The sequence below is a fragment of the Eumetopias jubatus genome, unplaced genomic scaffold (genome assembly GCF_037043125.1).
Source record: "Eumetopias jubatus isolate StellerSeaLion01/CBP00866 unplaced genomic scaffold, mEumJub1_p1.0 scaffold_4, whole genome shotgun sequence".
Taxonomy (NCBI): Eukaryota; Metazoa; Chordata; class Mammalia; order Carnivora; family Otariidae; genus Eumetopias; species Eumetopias jubatus.
The window spans coordinates 3,819,471-3,834,246 of record NW_028274810.1 but is presented as its reverse complement, the minus strand read 5'-3'; the positions used below and the strand labels follow the sequence as shown (position 1 = coordinate 3,834,246).

Here is a 14,776-nt window from a genome sequence, read left to right as displayed (position 1 = left end):
CATGTGATAAAGGTCTAAACCCTTGTGACTATCAGGCAGAGCAATGTATTTCCATCGACCCAGGAAGTTTCTTGGCAAAATATTTCAAAGAGGACACCACTCTTCTCCGCGGATCCTTCCTGGGAATGGGATCACACAGGAGCATCAGATAGGCACGTTTAAATGCATATGTTTTAGATGTTCAAAAATGGCTTTATGGTGGTCATCTTTTGCTGAACACACTGTTGGAGGGGGTTGTCCGCGTTATTGCCTTATCCATAGTTTGGATGTTTTTACTGCGCAGTACTAATCCATTCTAAAAGTATACAAGGGTTTGGGTATGGACAATGTGTTGATGGACATGTGGGTTTTATCCAGCTTTGCCTAGTATACATGACATCGCACCAACCTTTGTGTAGAAGCCTCTTTGGGATGTAGGCATTCGTTGTTCTCAGGAAGTAAATAGCAATATTACTAGGAACAGGGTAGGTATATTTTTTACGTTTGCGAGAAACTGCCAAATATCAGGAAAGTAGTTGTGCTTTAAGCACACTGCAGTCAGTATCACACAGTAACCTCATACACATTCGCATGGGGGAGGGAGAGAGAAAACAACTTTAAAAATCTGTTTTCCTAGGCTTTTCGTCCTCACTTTGTTCCAAATATTAAAGCCTCTGTGAATGTGGCTGGGGTCACACCAAGTGTCCCCAGCAGCCTATTCGGGTCTGGCTGCGGAGCCACACAGAGGCTCCAAGGCAGCCCACCCAGGAATCACTGATAAACGCCAGGTAGGGATAGACCTTCCCTCCCCAGTCATGGCTCTGTCACTCTTGGGGTCTGTGCCACTAAGAACGCTTTCTTGCGCTTCCTTTTCATCCCGCCGTTCCATGGCCTGGATTTCACTGGACACTGTTCGATGGGCATGGCCACAGGCCTCTTGTCAGTGGCTTGAAAGCAGCCCAAGGCAGGAACCGGGGGGACCGCTTTTGCCCGGAGGATACCAAAGAGACACCCTTCTGCCGAGAGGACCGCGGAGAAGCGCAGAGCGCAAGGGCCGGCGAAGGACGAGCGCGCGGGTGAGGCGCCGCGGGGCGGGCGGGAGGCCGGGGAGGGCGCGTCCTCCGGGTCCTGGGAGGATTCCCGGCGCCGAGCCGCGGCCACGAGCCGAGAGCACCGACCGCCCCCGCGGTGAAAGCGGCCGCCGACAGCCCAGGAGGGCGGGTGACCCCCACGGCCGGGCGGCGGGGGCGCCTGGGGCCTCAGACGCCCCTGACCGGCCCCCTCCGGGAGCTGGGGAGTCGGCGGGGCCCCCTCGGCAGCGGGGCCGTCGTTCCGGATCTGGAAACCCTGCGCTCGGTGCGGATCCCGGAGCCAGACTGCCGAGGGCCCCCCGGGGCTTCGCCTCCTGGGGGGAGACGCGGGAGCCTAAGCCGGCGCCGCGGTCCCTTTCCCTGCGGCGCCGCGGGGGCTCCCAGGGGCCTTCCGCGCTTAGAAAGACGTCGGTGGCACGACCGAAGGTGTTCAGGGCTCGGGCCCGCGAAGCAGCCACCCGTCCCGTTTCCGTAGTGTAGTGGTTATCACGTTCGCCTCACACGCGAAAGGTCCCCGGTTCGAAACCGGGCGGAAACAGCTCCCTTTTGCCCCCCAGTTCTCTTGTTGTTCTGAAGACAGAAGGGAGGACCGTCTGAGGCAAGGCGGCCGCGGCGGGCGCAGCCCCATTTTCCATTCAGAAAAGCAAACACAAAGCAAGGCTGCAGTTCCCTTGCTTCCTGAAAGCCTACTCGGCACCTCACAGCCTGGCCTCGCTCGTCCGCCGCGAGTCTCAGCCGAGAGCAGCCCACAGCCAGTTCGTCAGGCCCAGAAGGGCTCCCGGGACCAGGCCCACTTCCGGGTTCCGCTACCCCCCCCCCAGGAGCCCCCCTAAGCTGCTCCCCTGGCGCCTCAATCCGCTCTCCGGGCGGACGGGCCCCGTGGCTCTGAACACCAACCAAGTCTCCCCTGTGGGGCACACGTGGCCTTCCCGACCCCAGCACGCCGGCGCAACGGGTGCATTTGCCCCACAGAGCAAAGGAAAACCAACTGCGCCTGGGACTCCTAGAGGAAGAGTTTCAGGCGCCTCCGAATGAGCCCGCAGGTGCCAGCATCAGGAGAGCCCCTGAGCTAGCTGGCAGGTCCCAAAGTAGAGGGACTCTGCTCCCCACCCGCTGCGAGCCAAGTCCGCCACGCACTCACCGGGAAACCGAGGCTCGGACAGAGAGCACGGCCTCCGCTCTGCCACACACAGGGCTCGAGCTAGACTCGAACGTAGCACAGGCCAGTTACCTTGCGGTCAGACCTCAGAGCCCAAAGCGCCTCCGAGGCTGGGAGAGGTGATGAGCAGCGGGGCAAGGGCTGGGAGCCTTGGGCCGCTGGGAGTCGCCCCCACTTTTGCTCCCTCCGTCTGGGAAATCTAACCTTTACTTGCAGGGTTTTCATCTGCAAGGGCCAAAGCAGGGATCCTGTGTGGATTCCTGGTGATCTGTGCCATCGGATTCGGATTTTCACCGCCCCGGCTCAGGTTCCATTCCCAATCAGGGAGACCTTTGGGCACTGTCTCCTCACTTAGGATTTTCCTTTTCATCCCGGTAAGTGCGGTGTACACCAACGGGCATGTGCAGAAGTGCCTCTACACTGAGGCCCTAAATACCAGAGGTCCAGACTCAGGGTCCTTTGATCTCCTGGCTGGGAGAGGAGAGCTGGGATGAGCAGCCAGGGCAGCGGCTCACCTCCATTCACCTCACAGACCTAACGTCTCACTTCAAGGGTTTTCGTCTAAAGAGAACCTGGGACTTGACTTTATCACTCCTTTCAAACAGACAAACAAACAAACACGCCTTGAAACATACAAAACAAGTTGCAGGAGTGGTGACGTCCTGTATCCCTCAGCTAAGTGCCCCAGTTAGCATTTGCCCCCATTTCCTTTCTCTCTCTCCATAGATATGTTTGAAAGTACCCTGCAGACATCTCAAGAGAACTGGCTGGGCCACTGTTGCTCCTTTCCTTGGGCAATGTCCCTCAAAACCAGCCTCTGCAGGACCTTTCCTCCAAGGCCAGGGGAGGACATTGTCCTCTGGAGGAGGCCCCTCTCGTCCCTTCAGGAACCAGACACCTGTTGCCTTCAGGCTGCTAGAGAAGTTTCGGGCAGGCCGAGTGTTACTTGCCTCTCCCAGATGGTGCAGGCCAGCCGTGTCCTGTGCTTGTAGGAACACGATGAGGTTGTCATGCCTCCAGCACCACCTGCCCTCTGGACTCCTTCTGGTGGCTTTGGTGGGCAGTGGGTCCAGGGCCAGCCTGAGCTCTAGAACCCCCCAGCCCAGGAGACACCCTTCAGGGAGGTGCAGGTGCAGCACCCCTTAGCTCCTGCCCTCCTGACTCTCTGTGCCCTGCAGGGATCTTAAAGGGTCCTGGCCCAGCAAAAGGTGAAGAATCCTTTCTGGTGGTGGGAGGATGAAGGGAGCAGGTGGAAAATTCTTCAAAGGGAAGGGGGAAGTTTTCAAGAGCTTTCCAGAGTTGTCTGTGTTGATGCTGTCAGGTAGGTGGCTGTCCTGTGATGATGGTGCTTAGTCTTGCCTTGTCCTGGCGTTGAGCTGGTCCTGGCTCCAGTCTGAGTCCAAGCAGACACAGGCAATTTCAAGTTTGTATTCAGTTGTGCCTCTCCCCAAAGTGAGGAAGTGCCTGACCTCCTATTTCCAGGACCCCAGTGGGGGTCCAAAGGTGCTATTGATGCCATTGATGGGGTTTTCTCCCTTCCTTCTTTTCTTTTTTTCCTTTTCCTTCCTCCCTCCCTCCCTTCCTCCCTCCCCCCTCCCTCCCTCCCTTCCTCCCTCCCTTCCTCCCTCCTTCCCTTCCTTCCTTCCTTCCCCTCTTTCTTTATCCCCCCCCTCTTTTTTTCTTTCTTACTTTCTTTTCATGTTTTTTTAAGTAATCACTACACCCAAGGTGTGTCAGCTGGTACTCACAATCCAGAGATCAAGAGATGCGTGCTCTACCAACTAAGGCAGCCAGGCACCCATCCAACTTCCTTTCTTGCTGAATCTGTAACTCAGGGAAAAGAACAAAAACGGTTTAGCTGTAGATAGGTTAGTGGTCTCGGTGCCAGGTCCAAGAAAAAAAAAATCAAGTGAAGTCTCGAGTACTTTTAAAACACTTTAGAGGATCTAAATAATTGATATATAATGGCATAGAAGATGTTTATATCATGTCGTATTTCTAAAGAGGACTCCTTGTGTGCATCAGACTGGTTTAATAATTTTGATCTAAAAACTGCTTTATGTTGTCTTCTCGATTTTCTAATACTGTAGAAAATATTGGTAAGATAGTATTCCAGTTTATACAAGTCTTGGGTTTATTTTCTCTTCAAAATCCCAGTGACCCTTAGCTGCCTAAATCTCCTATACTGGTTTTACTGGTCCAACAAACACACTTTAATCCAATACTATTTAAGAGTTTATACAATACGAAATTATGTGTTTCGGTAGGATAAATACATCATATGATACTTTTAATGGAGATTAAGTCTTATAATTCTGGAAATCATAGTGACTCAATTACTCTTACAATTCTGGGGGGGTAAACCTTTTTAGGTATCATATATGATCCCAGCATGCACTTCTCCATTATGTGTCAGGTGCATTTGCAATTTTAAGATCGATTGTGATCTTTAAGTTCTCCCAATGATACTAAATTGAGTTAATTAATGTAGCATCTTAGCCTAGAGCATTTCTAATGAGGAGAGAAGTCACAAAACACCTTTAATATAGAGCTGCTGCACATTTTTAGACATTAGATAGAGTGGCTGATGGAACAGGTTAAGAGGAGTGAACCTTTAGGAGATATCGGTGAGTGTAAAAAACACATGCGATGTCTGCTCCAGCAAGTAAAGGGCTATCAGTGAATGGTAGGGCAACTTTAAAAGATGTGAGCGATTCGGGGGAGGAAAAAAAAAAAAAAAAGATATGAGTGGATTATTGGAGTCCCTGAAAAGACTGGAGGGAAAGAAGCAATTTTTGAGGAAACGACAGAAGAATTTCCAATCATAAAAATCATAAACCCACCCATCCAAGGAGCCAAATGAACACAACGAATGAGTACAAGACACACGAAGAAAACCGTTTCTAGTCACATCCTAATGATATTGCTCAAATCCATGGGAAAAGAAAACCAAATCTGCAAAGCGGCCAGAGGAGAAAGGCGTGGTACCTACAGTTTTCTGCTGGATGGAAGGATTGTGAGAGGGCACTGGAGCAACCTCAAAGTCAAGGAGGATGTCCCCTCCAAAAGAGGCTTTCAAAAATGAAGGTGAGTGACACTGACAGACAGAGGAATGTTGAAAGACCACGTCACCAGCTAGAGCAATTGCTCTTCCAGGACGCTACTCTGTAGAAATATTAGTCAAGTACGCGAACGGTGACGACAGCAGTATTGGTAACCATAAAACCCTAGACTCAACCTAATGTACAGAGTATAAGGAAAGGGTTGAAAAAATACTGGCACAAAAGCAGGGTGGCAGAAACTGCACTGTTAAAAGGCATTCGGAGGGTTGTACTCTTGCGAGGACTTCGGGATTCCCGGCGACCTGCTTTCCTCCAGAGCTCTCCCTCGTGGCCTTCCGATCTTGGCTTCGGTCCTCCTGTTGTGCCCGTGCCCAACGACACTGTCTTGTCCCTTCTAAAAGAAGAACCACCGCGTCCCTGGGTGGGCTCGAACCACCAACCTTTCGGTTAACAGCCGAACGCGCTAACCGATTGCGCCACAGAGACCTTCGCGGAGCCCCCGCCCACATCCCGGTAGAGAGCAAGCGCGCGCTCAGCGCCAGGGGGAGCCACCCGCCTTCCGTCTCAGGCGACTGGGGCCCGAGGGGAGCTGACGGCCGGTGGCTTCCCGGGACCGTTCTGTCCGTTTGGTCCGCCGGCGCCCGCCCTTCGGCGCCGCTGGCGCTCCGCTCGCTCCACTCGGCCGCCGTCGGTGTGGGGGAAGCTGGAGAGAGGGTGAGGTGCGGGCGGTCCGAAGGGGGCAAACGCCAGGAGGCGGCAAGGAAAAGCGGGGGAGGCGTGGACGGGACAAGGAGACTTCCCAGGACGCCCGTGCAGAGGCGCCGGCCGGACTGGGGGACCGGAGAATGGTTTTTGCGGTTGTTTGGTCTTTATCGCGTAGGAGAGCTGAGAGGAAGGGAAGGAAAATCCGAGAGCCGGCGGGGAAGAGAGCACAGCACCCGTACCTGCAGTTTGTCCGAAAAGAAAACAGCGCAGTAACTGGAACGACTTTGCGTCCAGAGTCCTGGAGCGACGGCCAAAGCCTGCCGCCGGGAGGGTGGCGCGCCGTGATCGTATAGTGGTTAGTACTCTGCGTTGTGGCCGCAGCAACCTCGGTTCGAATCCGAGTCACGGCAGCGCTCTCGGGCGCTCGCTGCCCCTCCCCTTTTGCTTTGGGTTTAAGCCCGCCGCGGCTGCGCCCCTTACCTGGGGGCCAGAGAGCCCTGCTTTCCGCAAGGCCACTGGGCGCCGGGAGGTCTTCTTCGTTTCCCCCAAGGAAAGGAAAACTCCCCTCGGCCCTAACCCGGGGACCTCCTCCGCTCTGACTCTGAGCGCAAGTCAGCTGCACGAAATGGCTTCTCTTCAGCGCGGCTCCCAACCAGGACAAGTCCTTGAGTCCCCGACTGTCCAGCGAGGAGCCTCGTGGGCCGGCGTTGCTGGGAAACGGCGTCTCTTTGCTCCTCAGAAAAACCTTAAGGATCTTCAAAGACCAGAGAAAATCTCCCATCGGATAAGTGACAGACCCTCCATAGACCCGCTGAGCGCCTCGAACCTTGGCTCCTGGGAATCTCTGCTTCGGGGGACTTTTTCAGTCCTTGGCCGTCGTCCTCCTTGTCGTCATCACGGCACCCTCTCTAGTCACTCGCGGCATACCCTCAAGGATGGGAAAAGGCCTGTCGGCAGCCGCTTCCCGCCAGATGGTATTCACGGGGATGCCGCTGAGAGTTGTGCTCCTCCCCCATCTTGGCCAAGACTGGGTGTTTCCTATCCTGATCATCTGAGTCGTGCTGCTGGGAGTAGTGCTCTCTCCATGTGATGTTAACATCCGTTTCTCTGGCGGCTAAAGATATTGAGCTCTCTTTTAGGTGCTCTGTAGGCCTCGGGTGTCTTCGTTTCCCAAGGATCTGTTCATGTCTTTTAACCATCTAAAAAACTTGAGTTGTCTGATTTTTTTTTTTTTTTTAATCAGTTTGAAGGAGCTCCTTGCACCTTATAGTTACAGGTTTGGGGGTTTGCTTGCTTGCTTGCTTGTTTTGTCAGATATGTTTTGTGAACATTTTCTCCCCGTCTGTGGCTTGCTGTTTTCACGGTCTCGGGGGCGTCTTTGGATGAGAAGCTATGGTTAATGTTGATGAAGTCTAACTTGTCATGTCTTTTTTTTATATACATATTTTTCCCTGGGTCTTGTTCAGTAAATCTCTGCCTACCACCGAGTCACAAAGTATCCTCAAAAACTGTTTTTGCCTTTAGCCTTTATGTTTTACGAGGCACCTCCAATTAATTTCTGTGCGTAGTGTGAGGTAGAAGTAAAGCTGTTTCCCGCCCCCGATATTGAACCTATTTCCTTTCCCCGTCGAACCGTTTCTGTGGCAAATGAATTCACCAGGTCAGCTGGGGGTCAGTTTCAAGTGTTTCAGCTGAGTCCATTTATCTATTTGTGTCTCCTGATGCCACCGGCACACTGCACGGTCTATAGGGACTCAGAGTGACCCTTCAGGTCCGGTGGCGCAATAAGCTGTGGGGGCAGCAGGTGTGGGGGTGGGGTGGGGGTGCAGAGATCCGGAATCCAGTCCGGGGCCGCCGAGCCATCCTTGAAAGCGGTCCCCGTCTCCCCGGAGTCTACCGGGTGATGTTGGGGACCCCGGGGTCTCACGCCGGGCGCCTCCCCTCCCGCGCCCTCGCGGCGACGTCGTGTCCGCACGCGACCGCCTCGGGAAGGCGCGTCTCAGGGCAGCTCTGAGGGGCGGCGGGGCCGGGCCGGGCCGGGCCGGGCCGGGCCGCGCCGCGGCGACTCGCTCCGGGACTCGCGGACCTGGCGGCCCTCGGAGCGTCTGGTGCGGGCTCTTGTTTTGGAGGGAGCGGGGAGGGAACGTCCTTATGAAAGGGGTCCTCGGAGGACAGGTGACCTCCCCGAAGGCCCAACGCCTTCCACAGCTCAGGGGACAATGTCACTCCCGTGGGAAGCCTGCAGAAGAAGAGCCTTGCACCGGCTCCCTGGTGGTCTAGTGGCTAGGATTCGGCGCTTTCACCGCCGCGGCCCGGGTTCGATTCCCGGTCAGGGAATCAACTTTTGCGCGGGAATCTTCCTTTCCTACCCGGAGGTGTGGTGTGCGGGGTGCGCCCCGCACCGCTCGGACTCTTCATCTCCCGCGCCGGGGGGTGGGGCGGCGGGCCGCTTTTCAGGGCGCACGCACCTGGCTTGCCGGCCTCCCCGGGTCCGCCGCCCGCAGAAGTGACCTCAGAGCTTCTAAGCAGCTGGCTCGTGTTTACGCTACGCGGCAGAGGTTCCAAACCCTGTGGGGCCGCCCCAGGGGCGCAGAGCAGGCCGAGCCCCGAAAAACCCAGCTCTGCAGGCCAAGCCACGGCGCGCTGTTCGCGTGTACCCCAGACACCGGCCCGTGGGCCCAGCTCCTCAGCTCAGTTCGCGCAGAAAAGGCTTACTACGCGTTCGGAAGCCGTGCCTGGACCGATAGCCGCGAGGAGGGTTGAGAGGAAGGGGAGCGCCGGGAGGGGGGCGGGTCCTCCTCGAAGGCTGTCCCATTCGCAGATTAAGCGGTGTAGGGAGGTGACGCTCACTGACCCAACACAGGAGGCAAGGGAGGCGTGCACTAAATGGAAAACTGGTATTGCTTCCGCAAGCCGAAGGTAGGGGTAAAAATCAACAAACACCAGGATACCAAAAGGATGATACCACAGGCAAATCCCACCGTTTCTCCGGGGGCTGTTGCATTTAAACCCTGTAAACTGTACCAGGCACTGGGCACATTTTCTTTTTTCCCTTCGACACTGGCTCCGAAGACCTGTTGGGGTAAACGCGACGTCTTCTGCGAGGCACGAAGAGAGCGAGCGAGGGCCGGGAGAGGTGCTGCGGACCGAGGCTGCAGAGGCAGCGGGAGCCGTGTGGAGATGAGGCCGCGCAGGGGCTGCGGGGCGGTGGGTGCGGAGCCGCTGCTGAAAGGCGGACGGTCCGAGCGGAGAACTCGTGGGTTCTCCTGAGGCGGGTGTGTGTTGGGGGCGGGGGGGCGGGCGGAAGGGGGTCGCTTGAACTCCTTTCGGGAGCGGTTTGGAAGAATGGCGAGGGTTGGGTTGGAGGGGAAGGTGGTGACCCTGAGCGTACCAGAGAGGGAAGGAAGGCTGCAGAGGGGGGTAGGGGGGAAACCTGGGTAGGCAGGGAGACTAGAGTTTGGATGGTGTTTCTTTCACAACGAGTTTCGTCCGTTACATCCTGAGTGCTCTTGACCCTGTGGTCGTTTTTAGCCCCCATGTGGGTCTTTCCTCCTGGGCTTGTCAATCGGGGCACCAAAAATTGCCCTTTTCCCCTTTTGTTCATACTCAGACCCGGGGCTTTTGCACAGTGTGGCATCAAGAGGCTGCTTTTTAAGAGACGGGACACCGTGTCGAGAAACACGGATGACGTGTTGGAGGTGCAGAATGCCACCCGGTTCCAGCAGGCGGCCCCGGAGGGCTTCTCTGGTGATTCACTCCAAGAAGTCCAGGAATTTTAAGTTCATCCCTGCCATCTGGGGAATGATAAAGGTAGAGTTTTCAAAGTAAGAGAATACAATCTACTTCATTTCCGATTGCAAGATGGTTTTTGGTTTGGTTTGGTTTGGTTTGGTTTTGGGATTTTTTTGGGGGGGTGGTGTTCTTTGATTTGTTTTTCCTGAAGCTTGATCGGTACCTTAAAAAAAAAAGAGAGAGAGAGAGAGAGCGCCTAAAGGTAGATGTCAAGCTTGGCACTAACATTCGCACGTGCCCATGCAAAAAGTAAAAACAGAGGCATCAAAGCTCCTTCTGCTCCTAGGTGGATTGCCAGGATAATTTTGTTTTCTGTTCCAGGACCTTGAGGGCTAGGAACACAGAAATGGACATTTTCAGTGCCATCTAGTCCTGCCCCTTCAAGTCCCAGGGCTCTTTGGACAAGGCGGCCTTGGCACTACAAACATCATCAAGAAAGGGAAAGTTTAAAACACCCATGAGAATAAATAAATAGAGTAAGCAAGCACACAAGCAAGCAGGCGCCTGGCTGGCTGACTCTACGGAGAGCCTGGGACTCTTGCTCCTCGGGGTTGCAAGTTCCAGCTCCACGTTGGATGTAGAGATTACTTGAAAATAAAATCTTGAAAAATAAAGTAAATAAAAAGCCCCTGAGGAAACTGTGGCCACAGGTGCTCGACCTCTATTGGATTTAGCCTTGAGTACACATAGCCTGGGTAGTCTGGGAGACCTTAGGCCATCAGCTTGGTGTGGTATGTCCCAAGAGCCTGCCAGAGGAGAACATATTGAAAGGAGAACATACTCATCCTAGGGCTGTAGAGATACCTTCCAATAAGATTTCCAGGGAATCAACTAGCGTCTAGAATTCAGTTACAAGACCTAAGAAGGAAAGCTCAGGTACCTGAAATTTTAGAGATGCTTCCATCAGTCCTTGTATCAGAGCAGACATGAAGACGGAAATTAGGAAATAACTCTGAATCAAACAAAACTGAAAAGACTGCAGCTATGGCACAAGGTGTGCTGAAACCGGTCTTCAGAGGACAAAACACAGCTTTAAATGTAAATCATGACAATTAGGGCTGATCGCTAACGAGCTAACCCTCCATCACAAAGAGTTACCCAAAAAATAAACAAGAACAACAAAAGCAGATAGGACCAGAAATTAAATATAAAAGCAGGAATTTGAAAATTAGAAATGCGAGTTTAAAAATTGAAAAAGAGGGGCGCCTGGGTGGCTCAGTCGTTGGGCGGCTGCCTTCAGCTCAGGTCATGTTCCCAGGGTCCTGGGATCAAGTCCCACATCGGGCTTCCTGCTCAGCAGGAGGCCTGCTTCTCCCTCTCCCACTCCCCCTGCTTGTGTTCCCTCTCTCGCTGTGCCTCTCTCTGTCAAATAAATAAATAAATAATCTTTTATAAAATTAAAATTAAAAAAGAAATGAAAATAAGAAAGAAAATCAGAAATAAATGTACAAAAGAGAAAAGTCAATGGTTGGATCCTTGAAAAGGCTGCTCTGATTAAACTGGGAAGAAGGAAGTCACTGCTACTGAACGGGTAGACACGGGGAAACAATAAATGAAGATCATAAACACGCATATGGCAACCAGTTAAAAGTTTTAGAGGAAATGTCGGTATATTGCAATAGTGATTTGGGCAGGGGTGTGGAGGAGGACTAGTCCTACAAGCATTAAACTTTTTTTAAAAATTAGAATTCAAAAGTCTTCCTGCAAAGGAAGCTCAAGGAGCAAGAAAGTTCATTAGAAGAAATGACTCCCAAAAAAAGAAATTCTAAAAGTATCAAAAGATGGCAGAATCCCCCTACTTATGCGTATGAGTTTGGGTTGAAACCAAAAACCCCAAAAAGTCAATGTGAAAAACAGAAATTACAGGCCTCACTTATTGCTGAGTATACATAGCGGCAAAAGTTCTTTAAAAGACTGAATCAAAATATATATTAAAAAATATGTCATGACAAAATTGGTCTTTACACTGGGGAAACAGTTGATTATCATTAGAAAAAAATGAATTCATCACATCAACAACTTATAGGAGGAAAATCAGAATCACTAAAGCACAGAAAAGGTGTTTGAAAAAATTCATTATCAGTTTATGATTTTTCAAAACCTCTTAGCATAACAGGAAGAGAAGAGAACAGCCCCAATCTGCTAAAAGGTAGCTCCCAAACCAAAAACAAACCCCCCAAAAAACCCTTCAGCACATGTCATAGTTGATGATCAAATACTGACCTTTTCCCCCTACCCTAACCGATTAGGAACCATCAAGAAGCAGACAAAGAGGCCCACCGCAACCAAGTCTCTTCACCACTGTGATGGAGATCTTAGCCAGTGAGGAAAGGCAAGAAAAGGTATGAGAAGTGAAAATGAAGAAAAAGAATACTGTTAAGTATTTATATATGTGAAATAAATTACTGGAACTATTAAGAGAACCGAGTTTCTTTGGTATATACGCAAATAGAGAAAGTGGGCTAAATTGAAGATTCAAAAACCGAAGGTATTCAAAACATAAATGTTCAATGATTATAACATATAAGAATTCAATCCCATGTACTGGGGGGGGCGGGCAGGGGAGGGATGAAAGATGATCCCTACCTCCGCCATAACCAAAATCACTCCCGTGTGGATTAGGCACCAAAATGTGAAACGCAACCGCAAATGAGTTTAGTTGGTGTTACTGTAGCGGGGTATTCCCATGATCTCAAGGATTTAAAAACTAAGCATTTAAAAAATAAGCAAGGACTTACAAAATAAGACAAAAAGACTAATTCTTAATGAAGAGGCTGACTTAAGTCAACTACTTCAAGAATCTCTGTTCATCGCAGCACAGAATCAAGGGTAAAAAGTCAAGGCACAATTTGGGCGCATGTATTTGCAGTCAGCATGATCAACTGGTACCGAAGATACTCAATGAGTTCTTGCAAAACGAGGAGAAAAAGACCCATAGGAAAATCACCAAGGTTGGGGGAAGAAACACAGGAGAAAATTCAAGTGGCTAACCAACATGCAATGGTGCTCAAATTCATTACCAAGAAGGGCTTTCAAAACGGAACCCTAATGAGAGAACATTAGAGATAGGCAAAATAACAACAGCACCACTAATAATTCGATGGGAGTAGGGGATGAGGTAGAAGGTTATGACCCAGCAAAGCATGGGAGTGACTGATTTAGGGCTAATACTATTTTACTTCTTCATCTGCGTGTAGGTTACACAAGTGTGTGCGTAATAATCATTTGTTATATGATGCATACAGGTTCTGTGCATTTTACCTTATGTCTGTTACAATTTTTCAAGCCCCCCACCCCCCAATGGTTCTATGACAGACAGAGAGAATGTTGTTGAGATTCCAAGATTTTGTTTCAAGAGAAAGGTGTGGACATTACTCTTTAGTACATACCTCCAAGGACAACCCCATGCAGACCAGGCCCATGAAGTTGAGTTCTGAGCTCAAAGGGTATTCTCCAAGAACCAACCCTAATTGAAAATACCTGTGGGGGTGCCTGGATGGCTCAGTCAGTTGGCCTTCCCGCGAGGGTCATGATCCCTGGGTCCTGGAATGGAGCCTCAGGACAGGCTCCCTTCTCCCCGGGGAGCTTGCTTCTGTCGCTCCCCCTGCTTGTGCCCTCTCTCTCTCTCTCTCTCTGTCAAATAAGATCTTTATTTTAAAAAAAAGAAAGAGAGGAAGGAAGGAAGGAAGGAAGGAAGGAAGGAAGGAAGGAAGGAAGGAAGGAAGGAAACACCTGTAAAGGCTAAATTCCTTTAGTCCTGTTATTTGAATACTCTGAAAAGGCTGTAGGCGGTAGCCATAACCATTCAGACCTCTTCTTTGCTTTCTCATCGCTTATTTCACAACACACAGCTCCTTTTTCCTCTCTCCTCTAAACTCTCCAAGAAATTCTCCCGCAGTCCTGTCCTTGTGGGTCTCCTCCCTCCCTCCCAACTTTCCTGCAGCTTCCTCACTGAAGATGGAGAAGCAAGAGGGGGAGGAAGGGGACACCGCCTGAATATGGAGCAAGCTTCTCACAGGCCAGGAGAGTTAGGTAAGGAAGGGAGGCAAAGACAATGTTTTTCCCAGCAAACCGTAAAGGGGAAATTTGGGGGATGTTACAGTCCTTAACACCTTTAGTCCATCCAGTGAGTAATCCATCATTTCCTTGACATAAATCAGAACTCCTCCTCCCTCCCCCGAACCCCACGGTCAAAATCCTGATTCCTGTTTACAGAGAAAATTGTATATCACAGTTCAGAATTTATTCATTAAAATTTCAGATTTCCAAAAAAAAAATTTTTAACCTTTCAGATTCCCAAGAGTTTAAAAATAAGTTAATGACCAAAACGACTTGGGTGTTTCCAACACAGTATCCCCATCGTTCTATACTCAATAGTAGAAAGTCTCGGAATGACAAAACTCTTGAAATGGAATAAATCACGTGTACTTTAAAAATTTTTTAAAGATTTTATCTACTTATTAGTGTGAGAGAGAGAGAGAGAGAGAGAGAGTGTGAGCATGAGCTGGGGGAAGGGGCAGAAGGAAAGGGAGAAGCAGACTCCCCGCTGAGCAGGGAGCCCAGCCCAGAGCTCCATTCCAGGACCGCGGGATCCGGACCTGAGCAGAAGGCAGAGGCTTTAACCGATTGAGCCACCCAGGCGCCCCTAAATCAAGTTTATTTTTAAAACGGAAAGTGGGGGGGCAACCTCCCCCATTGTCACTAATCTTCGACTTTAAGCTACTGTTAGGTAGGCGAATCCTCCAAAGATCTTCGGATGAAAATTAATCACCCGGAGGGTCTAACGCAGTCACGCCCCTACCACCCTCAAATCGGAATCCTTCCCAAGGAGCGCCCAAGAGCTAGAAAACAAACCCGGGCCAACAGTTCCCAGAGTCTTTAGTTCCCTTTCCCTTTTTACAAATACACTCTTCGGGCTAACACCTGTTGAGGCGCATCGCGCGGCACGCGGCCTCCTTCCCCTTCCCCGGAACCGCGAGGCGCCCGCG

General features: G+C 51.3%; 4 non-coding genes across 4 annotated transcripts; 3 read left to right on the top strand and 1 right to left on the bottom strand.

Moving 5' to 3' along the window:
• Positions 1-1,535: 1,535 nt before the first annotated feature.
• TRNAV-CAC (transfer RNA valine (anticodon CAC)) lies at positions 1,536-1,608 on the top strand. The gene has a single exon. It is a non-coding gene; the product is annotated as a tRNA-Val (tRNA).
• A 4,095-nt stretch (positions 1,609-5,703) lies between these two features.
• TRNAN-GUU (transfer RNA asparagine (anticodon GUU)) lies at positions 5,704-5,777 on the bottom strand. Its single transcript has one exon. It is a non-coding gene; the product is annotated as a tRNA-Asn (tRNA).
• Positions 5,778-6,334: 557 nt separating this feature from the next.
• TRNAH-GUG (transfer RNA histidin (anticodon GUG)) lies at positions 6,335-6,406 on the top strand. The gene has a single exon. It is a non-coding gene; the product is annotated as a tRNA-His (tRNA).
• Positions 6,407-8,261: 1,855 nt separating this feature from the next.
• TRNAE-UUC (transfer RNA glutamic acid (anticodon UUC)) lies at positions 8,262-8,333 on the top strand. The gene has a single exon. It is a non-coding gene; the product is annotated as a tRNA-Glu (tRNA).
• The last annotated feature ends 6,443 nt before the right edge of the window (positions 8,334-14,776 follow it).